This window comes from Erpetoichthys calabaricus, chromosome 5 (genome assembly GCF_900747795.2).
Source record: "Erpetoichthys calabaricus chromosome 5, fErpCal1.3, whole genome shotgun sequence".
Classification (NCBI taxonomy): domain Eukaryota; kingdom Metazoa; phylum Chordata; class Cladistia; order Polypteriformes; family Polypteridae; genus Erpetoichthys; species Erpetoichthys calabaricus.
The window spans coordinates 86893068-86907239 of NC_041398.2; positions in this window are offsets into that span (position 1 = coordinate 86893068).

Genomic DNA, 14172 nt, shown 5'->3' on the forward strand with positions numbered 1-14172 from the left:
AAGCAAGAAGACACCTTAAGTTAGCAAGCACAGTGTTAAAGCCTTTAGTAATGAATGCTTACATTTTTATATTGCTCAAAGCCAGCTAATACATTACATGTTGTTTCCCTTGATTAGTTACAATATTGATTCATGAGGAAGTATTGACATAGGAACTTAAATGCTATCTAGAATATATGTATACAGGCCAATGTTACAGCCTGAGAGCAAAGATAGCTGCGTCATCAGCCAGTGACGCGCAGCCACATACGATCTGACTTACCAATACAGGGGCTAACCTTGATAATCAATTCTTAAAGCTTCTATATGATTCAACCAAACTAATACAATACAGCTTACTTTTAATCTGATTATCTGAAATGTTCATAAGCTTTTATATATAAATTTAAATGCTAAAATAATAATATAATATTTAATAATTCTTTCCATTTATATAGCGCTTTTCTCACTACTCAAAGCGCTTAGCAATTGCAGGTTAAGGGACTTGCTCAAGGGCCCAACAGAGCAGAGTCCCTTTTGGCATTTTTATAGGATTCGAACCGGCAACCTTCCAATTGCCCCTAGATGTTTAAAGTGTCTATGTGCTAGCATGTCAGTTTACTTAGCTTGCTTTAAGTTTGAGGCATTAGAGGTCTTTCCAAAATTCTTATTTAGACTCTGGTTAGTCAAAAGGCCCAGCATAGTCGCCATGTCCCCAAGCAAAAACTTGTTTCTTCAGTTCCCTCAAAAACACAGCGTCCTTGGTTTTTAAAAAACAAGGCAAGTAAAAAGCAAGCAAACAGGCCATATTAAAAACAAAAGCAACGGTCTGTAATTAATACTGTCTCACTAAGCCACTTAAAAAGCTGTCAAGCAACTCCTTTTAATAATCATTAGTTCTAAAACCAATAACAAGGCATAGAAACTTAAATGCTGGCTGAATTAAACATAAATGTGAATGCTAATATAAAAGCCCCCCGTGACCCTGTGTTCAGATTCAGCGGGTTGGAAAATGGATGGATGAATGGATGGATGGATAATATAAAAGCCCAGCACTTTTAAGTCATGGCATGCAGCTGCAAAGTGGTCTGACAGAAGAGGCCAAGCCACCGCTTATGTCACAGGCACATGTTCAGGAAAACGTCCTTAATTTTCGACAATCAACTCTTAAGTCCATATAGTGCTCAAACTAACTAATATCATAATATATGGAATTTTAATCTTATTACCTAAGGTATTGAAGAGCCCAAACACTACTACTGCCATTTGAGTACTTATATGTTTTATGCGCTAGCCTAAGAGATTGCCCTCTACTCACACAATCAAAGGCCCTACACTCAGTTTGTTTTTAGTATTCTATCAGCACTTGCAACCTCAAAACAAAATATGCCTGCTTGCGTCCTTAGAAAACACGATGATCTTGTCTCCCAGCTTGATTCACAAAAACTAAAAACAAAGCAAGTGAAAAGGGCAACCGGCCTCTCTAACAAAATAAATGGTGTCTTTTTAAAGTTGCTCCAGGCCTAGGCTTTTCAAAGCTAAAAGCACTGAAAATAATAATAAAACATATTGATCCTTAATCAAAATTCTCAACACAAACCTGTGCTTCAGTCTTCCTAATTATTGCTCTTGTGCAGGTAAAAAAAAAACCTTTTAAAGGGAAAAAAACTTTTAAAATTCCTGTACAATTACTTAGCGGCAACCAGTTTTAATATACAGGTGGCTGCCCCAACTCTTACAAATCCTTACTAGTATTGCATGGATTTTTACTTTTCTATTATTGATTTATGCAATCAGTCTTCAGTAAATGATGCTATGTAAGAATAAACTCATCTATTTGTCATTTTTCATTAAAAAAAAAAGCAAAACAAAGTTGCAGCCTGTGGACTAGACAGTGTTTTAGTCCAGTGATCTCAGCAGCCTGCACACAGACAAGAAGTACAGAATACAGTATGTGCTGCCACAAAGTCAGGCAGTTCATAATTCCATTAGGATAGGCCCAGTGGGGCAGCAGGGTTTGTTGTCTTATTTTCTATTATTTGTACTTTCATTTACTCTCATTTGTGTATTCCACCATGACTTCAATTTTGTTTGATAAAGGCGACTTGTTTTTTTTTTTAACTGTTTTGCCTCTTATCACTCCAGCCACTGTAAAAAACCTCACACTGTTCCACTCCATCTGAACTAGTGTGGTGCTGAGGTGTCACCTGTCGCATGGCTGCGCTCGGGTCCTAATCTGGGATCCTGAGTTGGTTTGTCGTGAATTGGGTGTGAGGCAATGCACTGTATCAGCGCCTGCTCCTAACCTCCTCCTTGCCTCTTATGTGTTGTTCTGGTTGTATAGGGCTACAATGAATGCTCCTTCTGTTACTATATTCACATATGTACAGTATGTATATATATATATATTCAATATACTGTATACAGACAGGGAAAGAGACTATTAAGTGGCAATAATTGTGTAAACCAACAAAGAATACCCAGAAAGCAAAGGAATGGAAAATAATTCATACCAGCCAATCAGAACAATCGTCACTGTTGCTGATAAACAATATGAATATCCATCCATCCATCCATTGTCTCCCGCTTATCCGAGGTCGGGTCGCGGGGGCAGCAGCTTGAGCAGAGATGCCCAGACTTCCCTCTCCCCGGCCACTTCTTCTAGCTCTTCCGGGAGAATCCCAAGGCGTTCCCAGGCCAGTCGAGAGACATAGTCCCTCCAGCGTGTCCTGGGTCTTCCCCGGGGCCTCCTCCCGGTTGGACGTGCCCGGAACACCTCACCAGGGAGGCGTCCAGGAGGCATCCTGATCAGATGCCCGAGCCACCTCATCTGACTCCTCTCGATTCGGAGGAGCAGCGGCTCTACTCTGAGCCCCTCCCGGATGACTGAGCTTTTCACCCTATCTTTAAGGGAAAGCCCAGACACCCTGCGGAGGAAACTCATTTCAGCCGCTTGTATTCGCGATCTCGTTCTTTCGGTCACTACCCATAGCTCATGACCATAGGTGAGGGTAGGAACATAGATCGACTGGTAAATTGAGAGCTTCGCCTTGCGGCTCAGCTCCTTTTTCACCACGACAGACCGATGCAGCGCCCGCATTACTGCGGATGCTGCACCGATCCGCCTGTCGATCTCACGCTCCATTCTTCCCTCACTCGTGAACAAGACCCCGAGATACTTGAACTCCTCCACTTGGGGCAGGATCTCGCTACCAACCCTGAGAGGGCACTCCACCCTTTTCCGGCTGAGGACCATGGTCTCGGATTTGGAGGTGCTGATTCTCATCCCAGCCGCTTCACACTCGGCTGCGAACCGATCCAGAGAGAGCTGAAGATCACGGCCTGATGAAGCAAACAGGACAACATCATCTGCAAAAAGCAGTGACCCAATCCTGAGCCCACCAAACCGGACCCTCTCAACGCCCTGGCTGCGCCTAGAAATTCTGTCCATAAAAGTTATGAACAGAATCGGTGACAAAGGGCAGCCCTGGCGGAGTCCAACTCTCACTGGAAATGGGTTCGACTTACTGCCGGCAATGCGGACCAAGCTCTGGCACCGATCGTACAGGGACTGAACAGCCCTTATCAGGGGGGCCGGTACCCCATACTCTCGGAGTACCCCCCACAGGATTCCCCGAGGGACACGGTCGAATGCCTTTTCCAAGTCCACAAAACACATGTAGACTGGTTGGACAAACTCCCATGCACCCTCCAGGACCCTGCTAAGGGTATAGAGCTGGTCCACTGTTCCGCGACCAGGACGAAAACCACACTGTTCCTCCTGAATCCGAGGCTCGACTATCCGACGGACCCTCCTCTCCAGGACCCCTGAATAGACTTTTCCAGGGAGGCTGAGGAGTGTGATCCCTCTGTAGTTGGAACACACCCTCCGATCCCCCTTCTTAAAGAGGGGGACCACCACCCCGGTCTGCCAATCCAGAGGCACTGTCCCTGATGTCCATGCGATGTTGCAGAGGCGTGTCAGCCAAGACAGTCCTACAACATCCAGAGCCTTGAGGAACTCCGGGCGTATCTCATCCACCCCTGGGGCCCTGCCACCAAGGAGTTTTTTGACCACCTCGGTGACCTCAGTCCCAGAGATGGGGGAGCCCACCTCTGAGTCCCCAGGCTCTGCTTCCTCATTGGAAGGCATGTTAATGGGATTGAGGAGGTCTTCGAAGTATTCCCCCCACCGACCCACAACGTCCCGAGTCGAGGTCAGCAGCGCACCATCCCCACCATATACAGTGTTGACACTGCACTGCTTCCCCTTCCCGAGACGCCGGATGGTGGACCAGAATCTCCTCGAAGCCGTCCGAAAGTCGTTCTCCATGGCCTCCCCAAACTCCTCCCACGCCCGAGTTTTTGCCTCAGCAACCACCAAAGCCGCATTCCGCTTGGCCTGCCGGTACCTATCAGCTGCCTCCGGGGTCCCACAGGACAAAAGGGTCCTGTAGGACTCCTTCTTCAGCTTGACGGCATCCTTCACCGCCGGTGTCCACCAACGGGTTCGGGGATTGCCGCCACGACAGGCACCGACCACCTTACGGCCACAGCTCCGGTCAGCTGCCTCAACAATAGAGGCACGGAACATGGCCCATTCGGACTCAATGTCCCCCACCTCCCTCGGGATGTGGTCGAAGTTCTGCCGGAGGTGGGAGTTGAAGCTACTTCTGACAGGGGGCTCTGCCAGACGTTCCCAGCAGACCCTCACAACACGTTTGGGCCTACCACGCCTGACCGGCATCCTCCCCCACCATCGAAGCCAACTCACCACCAGGTGGTGATCAGTTGACAGCTCCGTCCCTCTCTTCACCCGAGTGTCCAAGACATGTGGCCGCAAGTCCGACGACACGAGCACAAAGTCGATCATCGAACTGAGGCCTAGGGTGTCCTGGTGCCAAGTGCACATATGAACACCCCTATGCTTGAACATGGTGTTCGTTATGGACAATCCGTGACGAGCACAGAAGTCCAATAACAAAACACCACTCGGGTTCTGATCGGGGGGGCCATTCCTCCCAATCACGCCCTTCCAGGTCTCACTGTCATTGCCCACGTGAGCATTGAAGTCTCCCAGCGGAACGAGGGAGTCCCCAGAAGGTATGCCCTCTAGCACCCCCTCCAGGGACTCCAAAGAGGGTGGGTACTCTGAACTGCTGTTCGGTGCATACGCACAAACAACAGTTAGGACCCGTCCCCCCACCCGAAGGCGAAGGGAGGCTACCCTCTCGTCCACCGGGGTAAACCCCAATGTACAGGCTCCAAGTTGGGGGGCAATAAGTATACCCACACCTGCTCGGCGCCTCTCACCGGGGGCAACTCCAGAGTGGTACAGAGTCCAGCCCCTCTCAAGGAGATTGGTTCCAGAGTCCAAGCTGTGCGTCGAGGTGAGTCCGACTATATCTAGCCGGAACCTCTCAACTTCGCGCACTAGCTCAGGCTCCTTCCCCTTCAGAGAGGTGACATTACACGTCCCAAGAGCCAGTTTCTGTAGCCGAGGATCGGACCGCCAAGGTCCCCGCCTTCGGCCACCACCCAACTCACACTGCACCCGACCTCCTTGGCCCCTCCCATAGGTGGTGAGCCCATGGGAAGGGGGACCCACGTTGCCTCTTCGGGCTGTGCCCGGCCGAGCCCCATGGGTGCAGGCCCGGCCACCAGGCGCTCGCCATCGAGCCCCACCTCCAGGCCTGGCTCCAGAGGGGGGCCCCAGTGACCTGCGTCCGGGCAAGTGAAAACACCGTCCAAAGTTTTCATTCATCATAGAAGGTTTGTTTAACCACTCTTTCTCTCATCCCTCACCTAGGACCAGTTTGCCTTGGGTGGCCCTACCAGGGGCATAAAGCCCCGGACAACAGAGCTCCTAGGATCATTGGGACACGCAAACCCCTCCACCACGATAAGGTGACGGTTAAAGGAGGGGACAATATGAATATTTATGTTATAAATGTTTACCTGGGCCTCACTTGAACCTGTGATTCTGGATTGAGGGAGCCATGATGCATTCCATTTAATAAAAATGTAAATGTTTTTATTTTGAAATATATTAATATAAACAGTTGTGACCTTCAGGGAGTGTCACCAAGCCCTCAAACCCTAGGCACAACCAAACCAAGACAGTCCCAGGTGCAAATAAATGTTTTTTTTTATTCACAAATAATAATAATAATAATAATTCATTACATTTATATAGCTCTTTCACTGTCAACACAAGTCTTAAATTCACAGTATCTTTTGACAAACAACCTTTCCCAGTCCATCCATTAATCTTTCATCTCAACTGTGTTAATAATCAAGCCCCATCCTAGCTGGGTTATGTACCTCATCTCATTTTGTCCTTCTGTTATGACTTCCTGGCCAAGCAAGGATCCACCTTGGCACTTGCGCAGCATACAGCTTGAAATTTGCGATGTGGCTAGATGAAACATGGAAGAAATGCACTTTTCGTTAACAGCTGGAATTGTCTTAAAAAAAACAAAACAAAAATAGTTTTAAACTAAAGTTCAGAATGCATTGCAACTATTCAAGAATTGTGGATGATGCTGATGTTTATTTTTAATCTCTGTAACAGAATGGTAAGTAATTCTGAACCAGCGTCTATCGCCGTGTTCCTATTTTGGACATAAGAAGCTGGACCTGCTTTATTCAAATGTTAACACCTTCAAATGAAAAAAAAACAGTACATCTATCTATCTATCTATCTATCTATCTATCTATCTATCTATCTATCTATCTATCTATCTATCTATCTATCTATCTATCTATCTATCTATCTATCTATCTATCTATCTATCTATCTATCATAAAGGACAATGTGTTCAACATGATGTTTTTATAGGGATTTTCAAAAGAACAGTCAGGGATGTTAGCGATGCTCTAAAGTTTGGCCTAGGAGGGACACACTGGCTACATATTTTTATTCCAAGCCAAATGTTTACCTGGAAGTCAATCCTTGCTAGTAACAGAATAAGCTGATTAGTTTTATGTATTTTATTCTATCACATCAGGTTATTCTTATATTGTATTTTTTTTCCAAGACTATAATTTCTGTCCTGAGCAGAGGCGAGTTCCCTGACAGTGATGAATCTCAGAAATTAATGAGCAACTTTACAGTGCACATATGTGCTACTTTACCCAGCAGCCATAACTTCTTTATTTCAGAACAGATAAACCACCTGAAGCTAAGTATCTTTGTGCCCAGCAACTACTTGCATGGGGGAACCATCTAGGACTGACATATTCAAATGTTGGCCCATAGGTCACATGCGGCCCAGAATCAACCTCTGAGTTGTCCAGCCTGAAACTCAGAAAAAAACATTTTGCAAGCCTTCAGAAATTCCTACATAATTTCTTATAGTACTACAAGCCATGAATGCATCACTCTGTGTAGCCTGTCAACATTCAACTCACAATGCAGCTCGTCGTGAATCTGGAAGTGGCAGAAGTAGTCTATGATGTGATGGTCCAGCCAGCTGGTCGTTGCATCAACTACACACTAAATGATCAATTGTGTACTGCTGATATAGAAAATTGTATTCTCATAATTGGTAATCTCTACGTATTAGAAAAAGTATTAAAAGCACATGAGAAAAGTAGACACTATATTTTATTAAGTATTAAGATGTAAGAGTTAGGAGTTAAAAAGCTCATGCTTATATATTTTTATTACCTTGTATAAGCCACAGACCACCATTATCTCTCAAGTTAAAGTCTGGACTTGCAGGAGAGTTGAGAAGAGATGGGCCCTTTGATAAGAAGGGGAATGTAAACTCTTGGGATTTAAATAATTGGTGAGCACTGGGAAAGAAGGTGCAGGTAGGTTTGTCAGACTGATACTGTATGATGGACAGCTAAGAGTTTGACACCCAGCCAGCTGAGAGATAATGGTAGATTAATTAGGGGCAGAACTTGAGCAGTGAAATATTGTGGTGTCATATGAGGATGAATAATGACTTGTGTGATAAGAATTGTATTAAATTTAAGAGTTGCTTTTAGTTGTTAGCTCATTGTTCCATCCGAGATGAGCCTGTGTGCGTGCCATACATTAAAGCTTAACTCTACTGTCTGTTCTGAAGTCTCCAAGTGTCTTCATTAAGGCTGAGGACGTCCCTGCTGCTAATCTGCTTCAACACTGAGTCTTAGGTGCATTTCAATGTCATCAAGCGTGTGCGAATGTAGGTTTTTGCAGATTGTTACTCCAATGAAAGCCTCGTTACTGACAAGCACTGTCTCCGCCCTTCTCTTCATACGATTGGTCGGAACCTCCACTCACACACTTCAGTCCTGAGGATTCATGGCTGTTACGAGGACGATGATCAGCCATTGACAAACAGAGAAAGAATTAGAAAGATACATGCAAAAAAGTTTGGAAATTACGTTAAAACTCAATCAAATTAAGCACTGATTGCTTTGCGAGACTACATAACAACTTTTTTGTAGAATGCAGAGCTCGTTCTTAACCTGCTGTTAATTTTCTTAATCTTTGGAAATTCTGTGCTTGTAATTTTAAACGATCAAACACAATATTATGTAGTAATCTGCAGGTGTCGTAATGGAAATGTTGCTGCCTTGCGATAAAGCGACTGTGTTTGCTTCCCGGGTCCTCACTTTGTGGAGTTTTATATAGCACTAAAGTGCATTGCAAAGTGAAAAATTATTATACATGATGATTTGTCCATTAAAAATGTTTAAGTGTTATGTTTTTTCACCAAATAAACACAACATGTAGCCCTGGGACTTTCTGCATCTATACAGTATACAGTATACCTTTACAGTACCTCAAACTTGATCCAAACGCAATGTATGCACACTGCCACCTTTATCTTTACGAAGACAGCAGTGCAAATCATACATGTGGTCATTTAAAATGAAACTGTGGGCCCTCAGTGTGCAGTAGTCGATATATTCATGTGTGTTAGCTATCGTTATCACTTGTTATGGGTTTGTGCACTGAGAGCTTTGATAGCATTGATGGTTTCTTTTTAATTCTGCTAAACGCACTCTGTGATAAGCCTGGGTCATATATGACCAAAATATTTATTTTATTTCAAAAGGGAAACAAATGTTATTGCCAATACTGTGGACTGTTTTGTTTTTTATGCACTTTGAGATGTGCCTAGATCACATATGACCAAAATGCTTATTTTTTTATTTCAAAAGTGGAAAAAAATATTGCTGCTACCACAGATTCTGCACAATTATCGCTTTTTTTTATTGTATTTTTATGCACTTTTTAATGTGACAGTGTCAGATGCGACCAAATTTAAAAGGGTAACAATGAATAAACATTACTTGTTTTTCAATACATTCATTTGTGTTGGTTTCAGATTTCTTATTACCTGCCTGTTTACCGGATGCTGAAAATGTCTGGCCCAGCTACATTTCTTGGTTTGAAAATCTGGTCCAACTGAATTTATAATTGAATAGCCCTGTTCTAAGAAAAGCTTTTCTTGCTGCTGCAGGAGGTGTTGGTGAGACCATCAATGGGCGCTCGCCCTGAAGTTTGTGTGTGGATCCCAATGCCCCACTGCAGTGCCAGTGCCAGGACAGTGTGCTTACAAAATGGATGTGATGTAAAACCATGGTCCTGACTCTCTGTAGTCATTAAATATCCCTAAGCATTTTTCACAAAGAGTACGGTGTTTCCCAATGTTCTGGCTAAATTTTCCACCACAGCCTTGTCATTCTGCTTCCTAATCATTCCCTGTCCTTTATTGGCTAAATGTGTGTCACCACTTCACTACCTAATAGGTAATGGCTGGTGGGGATACTTGTGCATGGATGGCTGCCATTGCATCATCCAAGTGGTGTGGTAATGTGCCTTAATGGCATTACCTAGAATTAAAATTTGTCAAGTGTCCTCTGCAGTGTTGAGAGGCATTTGTTTGGGGAAAAAAATCAAAGTATAAAGAAAGGAAACTTGCCTTTTTTCCTTTTGTATATAATGCAGATGGACATCTTCACTGACCTCATTAGCGCCTTTTGGAGAGTGTCGCGGTAGGTCTAATATAGTATGGAGAGACAGCCTTGCCATTAACCGGCCGGGATGGCATTGTCGGTCGTCCACTACTGTGTGTGCCTCCCACGACACTATAACACTAAAGGAGTAAAAGATAGTGTGAAGCATCGTAATATTAGTTTACCGCGGTTTAGAAAAGGGGTCCCATGTGTGTACTGTAGTTGTCTGGGCAGTAGCTCAGGGGAAGGACGTGAAAATTTAAAAGTGCTTACAGTAACTTAAAGCAGAAGCGCAGTTGCGTCTCAAAAGCCGGCACAGCTATGCGCCCGCGCGCCGGCTGCTTGAACTATTATAGTGTTTTTGCGGGGCAAGAGACGCCACTTCGCGCCGACGAGTTCTCGTCATCGCGCGGTTATAGAGATGACTTAGGACAGCTTAATTGGTCGGCACAGGGGCGCCGAATATAAAAAGGACTCGTGGCCCCTGGAGGTTGGTCCCTTTCTGATTAGATCTTTCTGGAGAAAGGTACTCGGTAGTACAGCTTGGATTTACCAAACATTACGGCTTGTGCTTTGTTTTTTTGTAAATATTTGTTCTTGAAAATATCTCTGGAATACTTTTTGGTGGAGGTATTTATTTGGGTTATGGTGCACTGTTTATTTTTGTATATAGTCACTATTTTTGAACATCATTTATTTACTGTTTTTGTGTGTGTTTTGCGGTATTGAACTGTGTTTTAATATATAAATTCCGCAGGACATTATTTTTGTTGAGTGCACCTGTAAATAAAACTTCACTTTATTTTTAAAAACCCAACCCTTTTTGTGTCCGTGTCTCCCTGTCTGCCATTATCATCCTGGTCACGCTCGGTCCCATTTACTAGACATTCAGAGTGTAGGCTGGTGTTTTTATTTCCCACTACACAGGGTGTCACAAGTGGATGGTACACATTGGTGGTGTTTGAAGTGTTTCCACTCTGTTGATGTAAAGTGGTATGAATAGGTTAGAAAAGCGCTATATAAATGTAAATAATTAATTCTTTAATTAATACTTTGAGTGTTTCCCAAAACCCACTCATAATTTTGGCCAAAGAACTCCGTTGTTAAGCGAGGTCTTGCAGTACGAGTAGTGTCTGCTGAGCGTCATGTGATCACAACTGAGCTGATGGTTCTTCTCTCTCTCTCTCGCTGCGGGGTTGTGGGCAATCGTCTCCTATTCTCCGTCTGAGTCGGCGTGCCTCAGTTATATAGTCAACATCCGTACGAGCGTATACTGTTTACTGCAGCATTAGCATTGTGACCGTGTGCGCACGCGCGTGTGTGTGTGTGCTCATGCGCGCATGTGTGCTGTGACGTGCGAGTCCCCCGTCTTGCACCCTAAAACACGAAACTGAGTCTCAGTACTTTAGCAACACCAGCTTTATTCAGCTTGAAACAGCAACAGCACGGTTATTTATTGTAGCGGGATCTGCCGCTCTCCTATACACAGACACAGCAGTCAGGCAGGGCCCTGTGCATTTATAATGTTTCTTGTTCCTTGTATCACCACCCATCGACGGCAGGCGCTTATAGCATGTCTGCGATCTTTTCGGATTTGGTTTTATGGCGAACTGCTACAATGCTGGGAGACTGCGATTGCTTTGGGACGCTCTTCCGTGTGTCGTCCCGTTGGGTGCAATCCCACAAGAGTTTAGAAACTCACTCACACCAGCCATGATTCTTTTCAAAGGTAAAGTGTAGGTTAATTTGTTTTATGTATTTTTACTTTACATTTTGTATTAATCATTTTTATATGAATAGTTTTGGGTTGTGGAACAAATCATCTGAGTTTCCATTATTTCTTATGGGGAAATTCACTTTGATACACGAGTGCTTTGGACTACGAGCACGTTTCCAGAACTAATTATGCTCACAAACCGAGGTTCCACTGTATATGGTTTTTGGTCCTTCATGGAATGACTCAAAGTTGCAAAATGTAACACAAAAAGCACGACATCATCTTAATACATAATTCGCCTGCCTCCTCACTCACTCACTCACGTCCGTCTGAAGCTGAATGCGCAGTCACCTTCTGCGCACGTCCGAAGCTGAATGTGCAGTCGCCTTCTGCGCAGCTGCCCGAAAAACCTTATGAGACCGACATCCAACTCCAACATCGCGGCAGGCGGAGGATTTACGGCCGCAAAAATTCAAAGAGAAAGGCGACTTCGATTAAAGCTCTAGAGGCCTGAAAGGCGATTTCGACTACAGCTTGAGGCCTAATTACGCATTCTGAATCAATTACGCATTCATTCAATACACCTATATCAGGTTTGTGGTGCTTATACTTATTACTATTCCATATTGTACTGGAACATTCATCATTCAATATTATATTATAGGCCTGGAAAATTCATCAACTAACAGTACAAGCCTGTACAGTAATGAGTAAATCATTACAAAACAACTTCTTCGTTACTTATCATTTGTTCTTCATACACAGCTGACACAAACTCGTGCCCGTTTCATCTTATGTTGTCAAAACAGGCTCTTTGTCTAGTAAGGTAATAACCAGTTAAGTGAAAAGTTTATAAATAAGCACAAAGACAAAGAAACTCTGTAGAAAAGTAATATAAGAAAAACACAATGTTCTAAAGAAGAGCTTGTTCTTCATTTAGGTGAGATTGAAAGCAACAGTGTTGTTATTTATTTAGGCACATGGCAGCTTTTCCAACAGCAACAAAAAACAAAATTAGGATGAGAGAGAGGAGAATAAATGCCTGCACCATACAACCTACATCAGATACTGATGTGCCAAAATATGGGCAAACCTTTCAAGAAAAGAAGAGACAAGGAATTAAAGAGAAAGATAAAGAGAAAGGAGCAGCACTGGAGTGACACAGACAAAATCACCCCCCAAAGAGGAATACGGGGAATAGCTCCATTGCAATGAAATGCAATCAAAAGTCTTTGAATTATAGAAAAGAAGTATTAAATAAGGCTTGCTGAGCTTCCACACCAGCCCGGCATACAGCCTATACTCTGTGTTCAGATATTTTGACATTTGCCTACTTCCATCTCTTCTTTGTCTTCATTGAGTAGCAGTACCCCTGATAAATGAAAATTTTATTCCATCTGATTACTTATGAAGACTGTGGAAATTTATATTTTCTGTATATGTATATTCTGGCAGAATGGTTTGTAATGTCTGTGGTATGCTGGTGCCCTGCTCGGGGTTTGTTTCTGCCTTGCGCCATGTGCTGGCTGGGATTGGCTCTAGCAGACCCCCATGACCTTATGTTAGGATATAGCGGGTTGGACAATGACTGACTGACTGACTGGTCTGTAATGTAGTTAATATTCCCTTGAGTCAGGGAGTCATGTATTCCTGATAGGACCACCACTGGCGGCAATCTCAGAAGTGAGGTCCTGAATAAAACTGACTCAACCTCTCCCCCCTGTCCCGCCAGAGTCCATCCAAAGTGGCGAAACTCCCTGCCGTCTCTCATCGCCCTGCACACGGCTTGCCAGCTGGAGTTCTGATAGGAAGTGAAACAGTGTGATTGAGGATTGCGCACACTCCCTACCACCAATATCAACAACTCCTTTGCACAGGCTCTCCCTTCCCTTCAATCCATATACCTAAGCCTTTTTCCTGTATCAAAGTCCTACTATGATGGGCAACAGACAGAGAGAACTACCATTGGCTGATGGTGTATATTTTTAGTATGTACGGCAGCATTGGTTTGATGGCCTTTCAGAGGCACACCTGGGACAAGTGCCTAGATCGTGTCTTGGCAGTGTGAAGAGCAGCCTTTTTTGAAGATATACCTATATTTTATTTCATCATGCTGCAGGCTTTCCAATGTACTGCATTGTGTTTTATCTGGCTGATGTTTGTGGAAAACTGGATAACTGGTGTCAGTACATAGAGGTCAGTAGGTCTCATCTAGTCAGTATACAGTGATCCCTCCTCGATCGCGGGGGTTGCGTTCCAGAACCCCCCACGAAAGGTGAAAATCCCAGAAGTAGAAACCATATGTTTATATGGTTATTTTTAGATTGTCATGCTTGGGTCACAGATTTGCGCAGAAACACAGGAGGTTGTAGAGAGACAGGAACGTTATTCAAACACTGCAAACAAACATTTGTTTCTTTTTCAAAACTTTAAACTGTGCTCCATGACAAGACAGAGATGACAGTTCCGTCTCACAATTAAAAGAATGCAAACATATCTTCCACTTCAAAGGAGTG